This window comes from Ursus americanus, chromosome 7, assembly GCF_024610735.1.
Source record: "Ursus americanus isolate L20-20 chromosome 7, mUrsAme1.1.p, whole genome shotgun sequence".
Lineage (NCBI taxonomy): Eukaryota > Metazoa > Chordata > Mammalia > Carnivora > Ursidae > Ursus > Ursus americanus.
The window spans coordinates 76,631,531-76,649,871 of NC_142133.1; positions in this window are offsets into that span (position 1 = coordinate 76,631,531).

An 18,341-nucleotide genomic window follows, 5' to 3' on the forward strand; every position below is an offset into this window, starting at 1 on the left:
ACCTCTTGTTTCACCCTCATGAATAACTGGACACAGTTATCGCAGGTGTAAGGAAATTGAAGCCTACTTAGCCGTTTCTCCCTTTGTCCCTATTAAACTTTTCAAACTGTTGGTGTCACAGCTCTGCTAAAGCTTTTTTGTTACCTTCCCTTATTAAAACATGAGTCTCGTGAAGACAGGAACCAGATCATTCATTTTTGTACCTTCACTCGGTATATTTGAGTAGCGGGAGAATAGTGAATGAATAAATGACAGTGTGAAAGAAGGAAGGGTAGCAAGTCACGTGGTCAAAATGCTAGGAAGTAACAAGATTAAAGGAAGAATCAAGATTTCCCTGGTTCTTATCCCCTCACCCCACGTTTATGGATTCTGTTGCCCACCAGCCCCATGAGAAACTTATCATACCATTTTTTTACTGCAAATCCTTTCCACCAAAGTAAATTGTTCATTTTATTCATGATATTAATTAAAATATATATTGAATAACATAGATAAGAGCTTTCTTATGGTAGAGACTCCGGCTTTTTCTTCTTTTATCTTGCTTTTATCTGATTTGGTAAGTTCTTTTTTTTTTAATTTAAACATGCAGTTTATTTTTGTTTATTTTTTAAATTTTTTATTATGATATGTTAGTCACCATACAGTACATCATTAGTTTTTGATGTAGTGTTCCATGATTCATTGTTTGTGTATAACACCCAGTGCTCCATGCAATATTTGCCCTCCTTGATACCCATCACCGGGCTAGCCCATCCCCCCACCCCCCTCCCCTCTAAAACCCTCAGTTTGTTTCCTGGAGTCCATAGTCTCTCATGGTTCGTCTCCCTCTCTGTTTCCCCCCCCTTCATTTTTCCCTTCCTTCTCCTAACGATCTCCCTGCTATTCCTTATGTTCCACAAATGAGTGAAACCATATGATAATTGTCTTTCTCTGCTTTACTTACTTCACTTAGTATAATCTCCTCCAGTTCCATCCATGTCTATGCAAATGTTGGGTGATCATTCTTTCTGATGGCTGAGTAATATTCCATTGTATATATGGACCACATCTTCTTTATCCATTCATCTGTGGAAGAGCACCTTGGCTCCTTCCACAGTTTGGCTATTGTGGACGTTGCTGCTATGAACACCGGGGTGCATATGGCCTTCCTTTTCACTAGATCTGTATCTTTGTGTAAATACCCAGTAGTGCAATTGCTGGGTCATAGGGTAGCTCTATTTTTGATTTTTTAAGGAACCTCCACACTGTTTTCCAAAGTGGTTGTACCAACTTGCATTCCCACCAACAGTGTAAGAGGGTTCCCCTTTCTCCACATCCTCTCCAATATTTGTTGTTTCTTGCCTTGTCAATTTTTGCCATTCTAACTGGTGTAAGGTTGGTATCTCAATGTGGTTTTGATTTGAATTTCCCTGATGGCTAATGATGTTGAACATTTTTCATGTGTCTATTAGCCATTTGTATGTCCTCATTGGAAAAGTATTCATATCTTCTGCCCATTTTTTTTATTTGATTATTTGTTTCCTGGGTATTGAGTTTGAGAAGTTCTTTATAGATCTTGGATACCAGCCTTTTATCTGTAGTGTTATTTGCAAATATCTTCTCCCATTCCATGGGTTGCCTCTTTGTTTTGTTGACTGTTTCCTTTGCTGTGAAGAAGCTTTTTATCCTGATGAAGATTTGGTAAGTTCTACCCATTTGTGCTGGTCAGATGTATGAATTCAGGACCCTGTCAATGAAAATGTGAGATGATAAGAAAAAGATAGGATGCTACTTACAAAAAATGAATATATATATAGAGATAGATAGATATAGATATAGATATAAAACTTATGAAAACAAGAGCACATTAGTATGATACCCTTTCAAATTACCAATTATTCAGATGTCCTCTCTGCATCTTATTGATGTATCAGCAAGGAATTTAACAACTCAGAACATATAGGCACCCATCAATCAATATTTAGCTATTCAAATATACAGTTAAATTTTTACCTACCTTGTATTTTTACTTAAGCATTTTATATGAAAATAATATCAGAGAGGCTATTAAAGAAAATATTTCGATAGCTCTTAAAAACCCCAGCCATGACACATTTTTTTTCCAAATTCCTGTCTTTTCTTTGTCTAACATGTCATCACAATGAAGACATTTTTCTTCTAACTCTCCACATTTGTAAAACTATTTTCATTATTTCATATAATCATATCATAGTTTAAAAACTGAAGAATAGGGGTGGCGGGATGACTCAGTGGGTTAAGCGTCTGACTCTTGATTTCGGCTCAGGTGGTGATCTCAGGGTCATGAAATGGAGCCTCACGTCTGGCTCCATGTTCAGCGCGGAGTCTGCTTGAGATTCTTTCTCTTCCTCATTTGGCAAATGTTCTCAGAAGAAGAAAAAAAGAAGGAAGGGAGGGAGGGAGGAAGGAGGAAGGGAGGGACTATATGTTTTCAGGGGGTCGAGTTAAAGAAACAAGACTCACATCAATTCTCAAAGGAAGAAATACCTTTATCTGTCCACTATTTCTCTTTGAATAGTGTCTTAAAATGAAGCTTTCTATCTAAACATAGTGAGTAAAATTTAACGTAGATTTCTGTTGCGCCTGATGTCCCTGCTGCCCCCCTGCTTTCCAACATGGTTGAACAAATTTTCAATGCCGCCAGCAATATAAGTGTTATGCTCTGCTACAATTTCCCCAGCATTCAGGTTATTATATTTTACTATTGTTAGCTTTGGCGAAAAATGTTTCTCGAATATTGCTGTTACTTGCCCTGTGATTACCGAGAAGTTCAAGTAATACAATTACATTACATTAATGATGGTCTGTAATTTTGGCTTTTCACTGAGTCATAGTGATGCTTCCCCCACTTGGGCCTATTCCTTGAGAGTGATATAACTTGCAAAACTACAGATGGGGTCATTAGACCAGGAAATTTCTGGGCTTCTGTTTTACTTCTATTCCTACAATCTCAAAAAAGCACGTTTTTGTTTTTTTTTTACCCCCCTGCAGTAGACTTCATTTTGCCCTCCATGTGGTTTATGTTTCTAATGGAATTTGGTTACTAATTCTGCTACTTTTAACTCTAACGTATGCTTCGTCGGATGATCCCAGACTAGCTTTTAGGCTTTCCAAAAGAACGTTCAATGAAACTGTGTTTCTGGGGGGTGTTAAAATTGGTTATGTGGTCAAAATTGTTCCATAATTTGGGAACTGATGGGGTAACCAAAGTAAAACAAGTTTCTTTAATGCATATGTTCTCACTTTATGCCTGGTGTGTTTCTAAGAGAGGGATATTAGTATTGAAAACCTAGAAGAGGAGTGTAGAAGGTACTGGGGCTCCACCCATGAAGGCCGAGTCTTCATTCATGGACAGGGATTCTGTATCTAAATTAACCAATCAAAGGAGAACCCAACAAGCACGTCCCCTTGTCCCTGTTTACAATGACCTCTGGCAAACGTGTCAATTTTGTGTTTTCCAACCTATTATTTATTTTCTTATAAATCACATATATATGATGATTAGTTATGTGGTACCCTCCAAAATTTCTGTGCCCCAGTGGAAAAGGGACAGCTTCGGAGTTGATGTACCAGGATAATCCTCAATGTTCTTGGGTGGCTCCAATTGAATGGCATATCGATGAGATCAGAAAATAACCCCAGTCCTAACCAAAACAGCTAATTAGGGGCTGCAGAATGAATGAACTTAGTTGTGTGGAAATGGAGAAACTGTGCAGAATGCCTGCAAATGAAGTACTCAAAAGAAATAAAACCAGCAGGTACCATCAAGGGTTCTCGATGTATTTCCAGTGCATTCCCTTGTAAAAATGAGTACGGTTTGAAACCTCAGGTGGTAAGTGAGAGAGCATAGCTAGGTTCTTTGTCCCTGTTTCCAAGACAGGATTTTAACATAATTTCTTCATTAGTAAAGAGATCCTTCCTGAAAAGGGGTCCTAAACATTCCTACTTCTGTTAAATTGCAATAATAACTCCCATTTATACAGCTCTTACTATGCAGTAAACACTATGTTAGGCACAATCTACACCCCCATGGCAACTTTGCAGAAATAAGTTTGATTATTATTCCCTCTCATACTTACGTGGAGGCTGAAAATGAGAATTTAAGTAGCTCGCCCACGATCACACAGCTAGCGGTCAGCAGAGCATAGATGGGACTCTCTCAAATCCTTTCTTGCACTGAATTCCCTTCACCCAGTAAGGACGCATGAGTGCCTTTCAACCCATCAAAGTCGCTCCATGGGCCGGTCACCATGCAGAAACCTTGCCAGTCTCTTGTTTCAGAACCAAATAGCAGTTTGACATTTAAAATTCAAAAGCAACAATAACAAAAACCCCTAGAAGGCAAAGGCCTATTTGCAGGTGCTTTTCCCCCCAAGGGAAGCTCCTTTAACACAGGAAAGTCAAATTAAAATGTTGAAGGGCAGTCGAATGCCCAGACAGATACAAAAACAGTCAGGAAGCACTTGTGACTCTTGAGAGACAGTAAGAACCTGCTCAAATCCCCTCCTTCCCCCAAGTCCAGGTTCTTCACCTGTAAAATACAAGGGTTCAGCCAAGCAATGAATGTATTAGCGGAATCCCCTTGTGTTCAGACAACCCACACCAGATCAAACGTGAACTATGGATGATGATGAGAGATAGATGATACATAAGTACATAGAAGCTTGGACAGATGATGAATGCAAGGGTGATGGATGGATGCATGGGTAGAATAGACTAGATGGAAAGGGGGGATTGAAATCTACCTCTACCTCGGAATCAACTACATCCAGAAATCCATAGTCTTCTCGCTGGCGCTCCAGCTTTCTCCCACCCGTTCCTCCCCACTCCCCCACCTCCTCTCCCTCTCATCCTGGCTTCACCTGTGCACCGGGTCACAGGGGATTCCACCGGTCTCAGGCATGAGAAAGAAGACTTGGTGCATGAGCAGGTCGGCCTCACATTACCAATGGCTGTAGCCAAAGTAAAAGATGTAGTTACCTTTTCTTGTCCAATTCTGAAAATCCCCCAGAATGACCATGATTGATCCGGAAGAACTCATTGTTTCCTTTGTGCAGGTGGGTCATACTGACTCAGGAAATGCAGTGCCAGGCAGCGATGTGGCTAGCTCAACGTGCTTTCGTATTCCATTTGCAGAATTACATGCTATTCTTCATTTTTAGCTCCTTGTTTCTTGCCCTCCTGGCTTGTGATATTCAGACATTTCTATAACATGTTCATCATTAGAATGTAACTGATGATAGGAAGATTAGTAGATCAAAGGTGAGCAGTTAGAAAATGAGTTTAAAAATTGATTAGATTTCTCTTGATAAATGGCCAGCGTCATTGACATCGTGGTCTGTAACATTTCTCATTGCTCAATTGTGCCACTATGGGAGGCAGAATAATGATCCCCCAACAATGCCCATGTCCTATTCCCTGGAAGCTCTGAATATGGGATATAGACCTCAAAACAGGGGCATTTTCTTGAGTTGTCCGAGTGGATCTAATCTAATCATCTGGACCCTTAAAGTGGAAGAGGAATTCAAAAGAGTCAGAGGCCACACCAGAAGAGACAGGAAAGAAGTGAAATGTGAGAGAGACTGCTTGCCAATGCCAGCTTCAGAGATGGAAGAAGGGGGCCATGAGCTAAAACACTGAGCAACCTCAAGAAGTTGAGAACAACTCTAAGCTGATAGCCAGGAACCCCAAGGAACTGAAATCTGCCAACAACCTGAATGGGCAAGGACGCAGATTCCCCTCCCAAGCTTCTAGAAGGAAAGACAGTCCAGTAGTCACATTGATAGTAGCCCGCAAGACTCAACTGGTGCTGCTTACCTGCAAAACTGTAAGATAATAAATTTGTAATATGTAGGCCACTAACTTGGTGGTAATTTGTTACAGCTGCAATAGAAAACTAATACACTAATACACTAATAAAAAACTAATATTTTTTTTTTAAGGAAATTGTTCCCTAAGTGGATTTCTTAACCCATTTGTTCAGCCCTATAAAGCAGAATTGTGGTGGTCTTGGTTGGTCAAAGTCCCACTAGACTCGATTTCTCTTCTGAATAATGACTAGAGGGGCTTTTTCTCATTTTCAATTTTATAAAGAGAACAAAGTCTCTTGTTAAGAACAGAGTCTGCGCTCTGTAAAAAATGGAGTTGAAGTGATACACTTTGCTTAGAAAAGACAGACCGCAAAAGAGCAAAGAACAATATCGGGTACAGATGAGACTCATTAGCCAAGACGGCCCAGAGAAGCACCCTCCCCTGGCCCGGCTGCCCAGGCTTCTGGCCTGGATGCTCCTTTCTTAAATTGGCTGTGCCATCCATGCTCCTTGCTGTTATTTCTTCCGCGTTCTGGTTTGCACTTCACTGACTTGTTACTAATCTCAAATGCTCCTCGGATTTGTTTATAATTCTGCTCAAGATAAAAATTCTACCAAATCAGTTATTTCCATAGAGACTTTTCACGCTCAAATGGACCCTACAAAATGCTGGCTACCTGTTTGACTTGCTAAGGTGCAAGTTGACAGTGTGAAGTTGTGATTCTGTCGCTAATTATCTTTAACAGCTGCACTTTTTCTAACTGCATTTTCTCAGTGTGCTAAGACAATGCCAAAGCAGTCAAACCTGTTTTAACAATCCTAGTTCTGATAAGATGGCAGATAAAGATAATGCAAAAAAAGGAAGGGAGGGAGGGAGGGAGGGAGGAAGGAAGGAAGGAAGGAAGGAAGGAAGGAAGGAAGGAAGGAAGGAAGGAAGGAAGGAAGGAAGGAAGAAAGGATCATCTTCACCCAAAACTTGAAAGACAGGATAAGGTATACCCTTCAAATAATAAGGACTTAAAAACCGGAAGTTGAAGCATGGGAACACATGGTGCACCTGACCTTCGGTGGGTTTATTAAATCCAGAAACAATAGGCTCTTGATTGTTAATGCCCACAAGAGGCCTGCAGGTGAGACCTTGGGCCTAAATAAACCAGGAATTTTAAATGAAACCACTACTAATACCCCAAATATCACACCATCAGTGAAAGATGAATCAGAAAATAAATCTCCCCTCTGCCCTAAAACCTAGCAAGAAAATTGATCTGTCTCTACCGGCACTTCATATGAGTTTGGACTCGAAATCTATACCACCTGACTCACCAGAAATAAATACACAAAGCTTTGAAGGCACTTTAATAAAACAGACTATATAAAATTTTCCATGGGGCATGGAGTGGAGAGAGGGAGGCCTTCTTAATTTGAGCTCACAATCAAAAATTACAAAATGCATGAGGAAACCAACCATCCCGAGCACCGTGAAGTAGACACAACTGTGCAGACTGGAAAAGCCTAAGGACATTCATTAATAAAACAAGAATCTGAAAGACGAAAAATTAAAAAATAGAAATCAACACTGTAATAAAAGAAAAAGAAGATATCTCAATGCAAGAAAAACAGATACGACAGAAATATAGAACTTCTGGAAAGTAATGTTCCTTGAAGTTAAAAGTTCCTGGGACAGATGGAACAGATTGGACTCCTCAGAAGAAGGAGTTAGTGCAATGAGAAATCTCTTTGGTCCATGTTCCCAGAATAAAGCAAAGAATTCTAAGGACGTGGTAAACATAAAGGGTCTTTATGTGCGGATCGAATGAGAAGGTCCAATGCACCTTGACTGCAGAAGGCAAGAGAAAAGGGGGCAGGGAAGCAGTATTTATTTTGGTTTCTGTGTTTGTTTTTATTTTTGTTTTTTTGAAGATTTTATTTATTTATTTGACAGGGAGAGAGACAGCGAGAAAGGGAACACAAGCAGGGGGATTCGGAGAGGGAGAAGCAGGCTCCCCACTGAGCAGGGAGCCTGATGTGGGGCCCCATCCCAGGACCCTGGGATCATGACCTGAGCTGAAGGCAGACGCTTAACCGACTGAGCCACCCAGGCATCCCCAGGGAGGCAATATTTGAAGAGATAATGACTGAAGGTTTTCCTGAAGTGATGAAGTAACATGCATCCTCACATTAAAACAGCACTCAGAGAACAGTGTGCATTGGATTAAACACGCACACACACTTAGCCGTCAGACAGACTCCACATCACTGCAAAGACGGGATTTATGCAGTAATATGCACGAGGGCTTGGAACTCACCCAGTACACAGTGCAGAATATATCACAGTTAGCTCTTCTTCTCTTCCTTACTGCTAGAATAATAAAAATGCATTGCTACTGGGGCGCCTGAGTGGCTCAGTCGGTTAAGCAACCCTACTCTTGATTTTGGCTCAGGTCACGATCTCAGGGTTGTGAGATCAAGCCCCGTGTCAGGCTCTACGCTCAGCATGGAGTAGGCTTGAGATTCTGTCTCTTCTTCTCCCTCTGCCCCTACCCCTGCTCATGCTCTAAATTTAAAAAAACACTAAAAATAGAGGAGTAAATAAAATCTTTAAGAACAATACACTGCTATTATTATTCACTTTGCTTCTCTCTGTATTAATGAAATGTCCTAAGTAGCGTAAGAAAGCAAGTGGTTAAGCACAGTACAAAATCTGTGGCATGAGATTGTTTGTGTAAAATTATACACAAAGGCCAATAATTCCTATTATTTTATAGGAATGATGTGCACTGAATATGGGGACAGTGGTTCCCGACGGGGGCATTGGAGGGAAGAGGTAAGGAAAACAGTGGTCAGCCTCAGGCCACAGTTCTTAAGGCTTGGGCACAGGAGATAAACTCGGAAGCAAAGAGGGCAATGCATTCACTTGTCTAATTTTGGCGTGGTTCCCTCCCCCCATGGCTGTTCTTCACAGTGGTGGAGCTCTTTCGGGGGGGCTAGCCCAGGCACCAGTGCCAAACTGTGTCTCCTGCTCCTGCCTTGCTTCTGCCTGAGACAAAGCACAAAGACTGAGGCCGTGGTGGCCCTGTGGATAAATGAGTGCCAATTATATTATTTTCTGTAATTTTCTATGTTTGAAATATTTCATCACTTTGAAAGGGAACCCTGACTTTCCGCATGGACCTTCTACTGAAAATGGAATCCCTGTTGCTTCAAAGTGTCACAATTCCTGTGTAACTTTATCCCATCAACCCACAGGCCAGTATTTTATTTTCAACCCATGTAACTCAGGCTACTCTGGGTCTCCACCTCCCTACCTGGGAAATGGGGGAAGGGTTATAAGGTGGCTACCCCGCCATCAGTGCAAGAAACATAGTTTTGAGCTCCCCAAACAACGTAGTTTCCAGTTGTCTTACAAAAGCACCAGAAGGACTGGAAACCCCCTTTTATGTCCACTTTGAATACATCAAGGGGGCTTGGATCACTGCAGCTGGCTTGGTGGTTAAGACACAGTAAATAATGATTGCAAAGAATACCGAGGAGATCAGTTATCCGGGCAGAAGGGGTATGATTTTTACAGTCCTTTAAGCTGTGTTGATTCTTCCAAAATGCAAAGCACCACAAAGATCACAGTTTATCTCCTATTGTTTGATAGTCTTTGCCTGGTTACCTGTAAAGAAAAGAAGTCTTGGGGCACCTGGGTGGCTCAGTCGGTGAAGGTCTGCCTTCGGCTCAGGTCATGATCCATGGGTCCTGGGATGGAGCGCCCTCTCCCTCTGCCTACCGCTCTGCCTGCTCTCTCTCTCTTTCTCTCTCTTTCAAATAAGTACATAAAATCTTTAAAAAAATTAGTCTTCATGTACCTCACTTTTTAAATATGGAATAACAATGGCAATGATGATCGGTTTTCCTCCAACCCATTAGCTAACAAGGGAAAGCTCAAATACAAGTATTCTTGTGTGCTATCTAATAGTAAAAAATGCTGTGGTAATGTCTGAGGAAAAAGAGCATTTTCCTGACAAGGAAAGTAGATAAGTAGATAGATGACAAACAGATACAGATGGAGTTTGTTTTGCTTCTTTTTCAAAAAAAAGGTAGATGTGGCAAACCACATATCTGACAAAGGGCTTTTATCTAGAATATAAAGGAATTCAATAAGCAACATTAAAAATAAAATCCAGTTAGTAAAAAAAGGGGGGGGGTAATTGCGCCTGGGTGGCTCAGTCTGTTAAGCGCCCCACTCTTGATTCAGGCTCAGGTCAGGGTTGTGAGTTCAAGCCCTGGGGTCGGGCTCTGTGCTGGGAAGGGAGCCTGCTTGAGCTCCTCTTTCTCCCTTGCCCTGTGCTTCTCCCCCACCCACTCACAGGTGTGCACGTGCACTCTCCCTGAATAAAACAAAAATTTGCCTTAAAAAAATAAATAAATAAAATCCAGTTAAAAAATGAGGAAAAGACATGAGCAGACATTTCACCAAAGAGGATATATGGATGAAAAACAGCACATAAAACGTGCTCAGCATCACTCACCGTCATAAGAATGCGAATTAAAACCACAACGCGGTATCACTACATCCCTGTTAAAACAGCTAAAATAACAGATGCTGGTGAACTTGCAGAGGCACTGGACACACAGCTGGTAGGAATGTAAGATGGTCCGGCTATGCTGGAGATGCGTTTGGCCGTTCCTTAAAGAGGTAAACATACACTTACTACATGACCCAGCAGTCATGTTCCTAGGCATTATTCCAGAAAAAAATGAAGATTATGTCCACATAAAAACCTATACATGAACATTCATAGCAGACTTACTGGCAGCTGTCCCCAAACTGAAAACAACCTAAATGATCTTCAGTGCATAGGTGGTTAAACACACCATGGTACGTCCATACCGTGGAATACTAGGCAGCAATGAAAAGGGATAAACTCGTGTTATGGTTAATTTTACGTGTTAATTGGACGACACTAAGAGATGCCCAGATAGTTGGTAAACATTATTTCTGAGTGTACCTGTGAGGGTGTTTCTGGATGAGAATATAATCTGCAGTAGTAGACAGAGTAATGAAGACCACCCCCACCAGTGTGGATGGGCATCATCCAATCCATTGAGGGCTTGGCCAGAATAAAGAGGTGGAGGAAGGATGAATTTGTTCTCTGCTGGAGCTGAGACATCCATCTTCTCCTGCCCATGGACGTCTGTGCTCCTGGTTCTCAGGCCTTTGGACTCAGACTGGGACTTACACTGTTGGCTCCCCTGGTTGTCAGGCCCTCACGTTTGGACCACAGCTACACCACTGGCTTTCCTGTGCCTCCAGCTTACAGATGGCAGATCGTGGGACTTCTCAGTCTCCATAACCATGAGAGCCAATTCTCCTTTCTATGTGTCTATGTATATCCTCTTGGTTCTGTTTCTATGGAGAACCCTGGCTAATACATCTTGATACATGTCACAGCTCAGAAGGATCACAAGAGCATTGTGCTCAATGAAAATTCAATCTCGGAAGTTTCCTCATTTGATGATTCCATTTATAAAACATTCTTACACGATAAAATTATAGAAGTAGCAAGCCGATGAGGGGTCGTTCAGGAGGTAGGCAGGGGGAGGGGGTGGTTGCATGTGAATATACAGAGATAGGAGGAGGGAGATTTTTACTGTGATCAGTCCTGTGTCTTGATAGCAGTGATTACAGATGTCTGCACGTGCGATAGAATGTCATAGAACAACACGAAAATGACATCACATATAACTAATGTCAATTGATGTTGACTTTAACCTGACACTGGTTTCTGGTTGGAGAAAGAATTGGGTCTTTTCTCCATGACTAGAGGCTCATAAAAACCCTGGACCTGCTTCCAGGTTCAACCACCATATGACACCACGGCCCACATCACTGTCATTAGGGAGAAGGCTCAAAGTTTCACATTCATTTTTTGGCATGACTAACATTTCAGCAGAGGAAGAAGGACTGCTCTTTGGGTCTTATTATTGCTGGCAGGGTAAGAACCTAGTGAGGCAGAAGCTGATTATCCCACCCACCCCTGCTCAGAAAAAATACCTAGTTGTCTAGGAGTCTTTTAGGATAACAGGGTCAGGTAATTATTTCAAAACAGATTTCATGCTTTCTAATCTCCCCTGTCTGCTGATAAGTGTGGAGATAAATAGGAACAAGTGTAAGAGGCGGGCACAAGATAAAAGGTCCGGGTTGCGTTCTATAATGTTCCTTTTTCTTTCCGAACCACTGTAACCAACTACACAAAGCACATTCTCTATGGAATCCAGCAGCTTTCTGGAGACATATTCACTTTTCAACCAGAAATATGGAGTCTACTTACTTCTGAAAAATCTAGCCTACTCATGGTTTTTTCATCTGGCCAACAAATGCAATCAGGAATTTACTGTCTCTTGGGTCAGTGAATCACTGTTTCACCCTGGATAATCTGTGTTCTTATCCTATGTCTGCCACATGCTCGCTATAGGAGCTTTGATAAGTTAATTTATTTAACTTTGGATCCTCCATTTGTAAAGTACAACCAACAGTCGTACCTACTGCAAAGATGTTAGGACTGTTAAAATATACTAATGTATGAAAATTGTTGAGCACAGTATCAGGGTCATAGGGTAAACTCAAGTTCAGTAAATGATATCCTTATTAGTGTTTAACAGTCCAAAAAATAAAAGCAGTAAGCACAAGTCTTGGATTCAATTCTGACATCATTAGAATGTACGACCTCAAAGACTATAGCTAACCACTAATTACCTAAGTGTTTTCAACTATAAACTAAGGGTGGATGCGTTTACCACTCAAAATTGTGAGTGCAGCAGGAGCTAATAGAGAGAATTCTTAAGGCTTGAAACAGTTGTAAAGATGTCTTACTGTTCTATTAAAATCACTCTCCTTCAACATAGGACGTGCCATGGGCCGTTTCTGTATGGTCACATGTAAATATAGGATAATGCCATCCCCGTGTGTGTCCTTGTGGCATCTGTCCTGTACAATTGCTAAAAGCCCTTGACCTCCCTCCTACCAGGCACTACCTTGTCAACCAAGTTAATATACAACTGAATCAACTCAATAAAGAATGATCTAATCATATCTCTTCTTTGCTAAAAGTGTCCAATAGATTTTCAAGGTCTGAAAACAAAAAACAAAAAAGAAGAAGAAAACTACAAAATCTGTAAATATTTGGCATACATTGAGTCCTCACAATGATATATCCAAAATTCATTTTCCACACTCCTTTTCCACTACTGGCCTTCACAGACTTTGCTTGTAAGCAACACATTACCACCCCAGGAAAGCCCCGCGGTTTCCCTCTGCTCAGCCTTGGATATGCTGTCTGCTCTCCTTCAGTGTCTTGTTGGGTCCCACACACCTGTACCCCTGGACAACCCCCCCCCCCAGTCTCCAAAATAGGGTCTAAATACCACATGTCCTGTTTATTCCTGAGTTTCCTGTGGCTGCGGTAACAAATTGCCACAAACTTGAAACTTCAGACATTTCTTTTCTCACAGATCTGGAGGTGAGAAGTCTGAAATCAAGGTGTCGGCAGAGCTGGGCTCCCTCCAGAGAATCTAGGGAAGATTCCATTCCTTCCCTCACCCAGCTTCTGGTGGCTGTCAGCATTCCTTGCCTTGCGGCCTGTGTTAGTCAGGCTTCTCCAAAGAAATGAAAACCAATAGGATGGAAATATACATAGATACAGACAGGCATAATCTTACATGTCTACATATTTCTATGTATTTCTCTATCTCTGTCTATATATGTAGATCTACCAATCTCTCTATATATATATCGAGAGGTTTCTTTTAAGGAATTGGTTCAAGAGGGTATGGAGAATGGCCAAGTCCAAAATCTGCAGGGATGGGCGGGCAGGCCGGAGACCCAGAGAAGAATTGCCACAGAGTCTGAAGGCTGTTGGCTGGTGGAACTCTCTCTCTCTTGCTCAGGAGAGGTCAACCTTTTGTTTTATTCAGCATTTAAGTGATTGGATGAGGCCCCCTTACATGATGGAAGGTATCCTGCTTTACTTAAAGTCCACTGATTTAAATGTTAATGCCATCCAGGGACACCGGGTGGCTCAGTCTAAGGTCCCACTCTTGATTTCTGGCTTAGGTCATGATCTCAAGGTCATGAGATCAAGTCCCTCGCCTCATGCTCATCGGGGAGTCTGCTTGAGATTCTCTCTCTCCCTCTTCCTCTGCACACCACCCCCATCTCAAACGTGTGCATGCACTCTCTCAATAAATAAAATAAATAAATGTTAATACCATCCCAAAACACCCTCACAGAAATACTCAGAATAATGTTTGAAGAAATATGAGTACTGTGGACCAGCCAAGTTAAACATAAAATTAACCATCAACTGGCCCCACTGCTCCAATCTCTGCCTTTTGAAAAAAAATATTTTAGGTATTTATTTGAGAGAGAGAGAGAGAGCATGGGGGGGGGGAACAGAGGGAGAAGCAGACTCCCCGCTGAGCAGGAAGCCCGATGTGGGGCTCCATCCCGGGAGTCTGGGATCATGACCTGAACTAAAGGCAGAGGCTTAAGTGACTGAGCCACACGTGCCCCAATCTCTGCCTCCTTAATCACATTTCTCCTCTTCTGCGCATGTGTCTTCTCCTCTGAGTGTCTTGTGAGTATACACGTGATTGCATTTAGATCCCACCTGGATAATCTAGGATAAACTTCACATTGCAAGATCCCGAACTTACTTATATTTGCAAGGACCTTATTTCCAATAGGGTAACATTTGCCCTTTCCCCATATAAAGTGATATTTGCAGTGCCCAGGGATTAGGATGTAGACATACCATCTTGGGAGCCACCATTCAACTCACTATATTCCCCCATCCAAAAGTAATGTCTCATTCTTCTAAAGTTGCATACAACATGCTATATGTATTTGGGGTTGTATCATTTCACACATTCAAAAACAAGTGTCAGTCACCCTACTCCATAACAGGCACTGTGCCAACTGCTGGGGTCACAAAGAAGATTCACCACAAGCTCACTACCTAGGGAAAATATATATGTAAAGAAATACTCCTGGTGATGGACATTAAGGAGGGTACGTGATGTGATGAGCATTGGGTGTTACATGCGACTGATGAATTACTGAACTCTACATCTGAAACATGATGCACTATATGTTAGCTAATTGAATTTAAACATTTTTTAAAAAGAAATATATTTATGTATATATATATGTATATATACATACATGATATGTATGTGTATATATATATATCATGAAAATTATACCAGATATCCCTCTTTGCTCTCAAATCACCTTGCACTTACCCCCATGATAGCATTTGAAACGTCAGTTGTAGTCAGCTGTTTACGTGGCTCTATATCTCGCTAGACTCTAAGTTCCATGTTTTCTTAAACTTCTGTGTCCCTAATGCCTAAAACGGAAGCCTAGTCTAGGGTAAATCTTCAGTGATGCGTGTTGAATTCATGAAACAATCATTAAGCTCCCGCTAAATGCCAGGTACTGTTCTGGATGCTACATTATACCCTATAGCAGAGTTACAATCATTCACAAATCCCTGTCCTAATGAAGATCTGCTAAACCCTCGTGGATGGATGAACACATGCATGACTTAATTAACGACTAAACAATGTGCTTAATTAACGACTAAACAATGTGCTTAGGAAGAAGCAACTCTGTTGAGGGAGGAGATAAAGTAAGTGCTGAGTCTGATTCTTGAAAGGAGTTCAGAGGTGAGGTGAAAGCAGAAGAAAGCCCTCAGAGGGCCTGAATGGTAGATCATACTTGACTGGTCTGTCATAACCTTCATGATCCCTGAGCAAAGAGGGTGTGTTTTGTTGCTGTTGCTTTGTTTTTCACACTTCCATCACTTTTATGTTTAGCCCAATGTCTTGAACAGAGCATATTCTCAAACCACAGCAACTGTCTAGACTATTGTGCTATTCCTTATGGTAGACACTAGCCCCGGATGGCTGTTTAAATTTTACGTAATTAAATGAAGTGAAAACTTCAGTTCCTTACTGGCATGAGCTGCATTTCTCTTGCTCCACAGCTACATGTGGCTAGTGGCCTCTGTAATGGACCTCGTAGGTGATGGATATGACATGCCTTGCAGAAAGTTCTCCAGGGCAATACGGGTCTACAGTGATGGGATGAACTGGTGACAATGTCTTAAAATATTAGGACTGAAAGATTCCTTACATCTCATGAATCCAATTTCCTCTTTTTACATCTGGAGACACCAAGACCCAGACAGGCAGAGCAACTGCCGAATTTTCATAGTGAGTTGGTTCTGGATGTGTTGATATCCCATGATGGATTGGAGTCTTTCCTCTGTGCCTCATTTATACTGAATTAGACTACACCTGGTTTTACTCTAACAATTTCCAAGAGGAGAAGTTTTATTGTGAAGTATTCTTTATAGAAAAATTCACTAAGGTCTTTCTGGGCCAATGTGGGTGAGAAATGTACAAGACAGTTTCAGACCAATCTGGAGGCTTGGTTAGATCAAGGTTTAGTCCTGTCACCTGCTGAAAGCCAACACTCCAACCAAGAGTGACAGTGACTAATCATCAGAGATGTGGGAAGAACACTGGGAATGTGGGGAAGGGGCAGTGAATTACAGCAGAAAGTCTCACCTTAGAAAGGCTTGAGCTCGAATTCCATTTCTCCTCTTTATTTACACCGTGACCTTGGTAGATTCCCTTTCTACATTGAGATTGTGCCGTTATCTGCAAAATAAAATAACGACACCAACATCCTTCGGTGGCTTTGCGTATTTACTATTGATTACTGCTTTAGTCTGTTCTGGCTTCCATAACAAAATATCACAGACTGCGTAGCTTCTAGCAAAGAGAAATGTACAGCTCACAGCTCTGGAGGCTGGATGTCTCCAGTGTGGCAGCATGGTTGCTTTCAGGTGGGGACTGTCTTCCTGCTTCATAGCTGGTGCTCTCTTGCTGTGTCTCCCATGGTGGAAGGGGCTGGGGATCTCTCTGGAACCTCTTTTATGAGGTCCTAATCCCATCCATGAGGGCTCCACCTTCAGGGTCTAAGCACTTCCCAAAGTCCCAACCTCTTAATACCATTATCCTTGAGGGTTAGGAGTCAACATATGAATTTTGGGGGGGTCACAAACTTTCAAATCATGGCATGACATAGCAACAAAGAAGGAGGAGGAGGAGGAAGCCAACTATTAGAAAAGCAGATACAGGCATAATAATAATAAAGGCAAATACTTACAGAAAGCTCATCACGCACCAAGCATTGAACTAAGTATGTTGGGTGTATTAATCCCTTTAATGCTTACAACAGGCTTATGAGAATGGTACTCATGTTATCCCTGTTTCACACATGCAGCCACTGAGGCCCAGAGTGACTTACTTAAGATCATCGCCGGGAAATAAATAGGTAGAATCAAACCCAGACCATCAGCCGTGGAAAGTATGTTGCTAACCACCCTGATTCCAAATGGGAGAGGCCCCGCCTCCCTCCAGCATGGGGCAGTTCTACAGCTGTCCACTCAGCAGGAGCCTATGAATGAGTCTTTGTTGGATGAATACCCTGGAACTTAGAAATTAAGCTGGAAAAGCTGAAACCAGGAGTGCTACAGGACTTGGGTTCCAGCCTAATGTGATGGTTCAGACCACCTGGTTCCCTACGGGCTGCCTCTGGATCTCTCTCCGATGCTGATCGGCATTTTCTGTTTAGACTCTCGCCAGGGCAGCCCCGCCACTTGGTTGAGCTAAAATGCAAACAGCCCCAGTTTGGGCTTGTTTCAGTCCTCCTGGGCGAGGTCCTGTTTTCAAAGCTTCGTCGGTAGCTGAAACGCAAACATCCTACCTAATAATTTTAACTTCGCAAAAAGCATCTCCGGAGGAAAACTGCCCACATCCAGTTTTCATTTGTCCGTTCAGGTAATAAATATTGATGGCAGGTTACATGGGCCAAGAACTGTGCACCCAGAAACATTACAGACCAGTCCCTTCTGGACAAAGCACAGACACATAAACAGAAAATCAACTCAAGCCTTTTAAATTTTGTGAGAAAAGCCTAGACAGGGACTGGAAGGGATGCAAAGGAGAGAGTGGCCCATCCTCTCTCAGAGGCCGAGAAACATGTAATTGGCTTCCCAACTAGTTACCTGGCAGATGTCGTCTCCACCACTTCTCTGGAAGACCCGCATAAGGTCTCATTGAGGAAAGTTCGCCCCTGGCTTTTCTGAGATGGTGCGTGTTCTTCTCAAGTCTCTACTTCGAGAAACATGAATGAACACTTGCATTGGTTAGGGTCTGGCTACCTGCCCTATTTGGCTTAACCGAAATTTTGAAGCAAATTCTGAGGGGTGGGTTATTTTTTCCAATTCCTTAATTAAACAACTGGTAAGTTCCATGAGATTCATTCATCTTTGTATCTTTTCAAGTGACTTTCACTGAAAGGGCCACTATGTTGAAGCCACCACTTTTCTTTAAATAATATTTCTACTGTGTACTCTAGCTGTTTATTTTTATAGTTCTGTGTATTTGACCTAA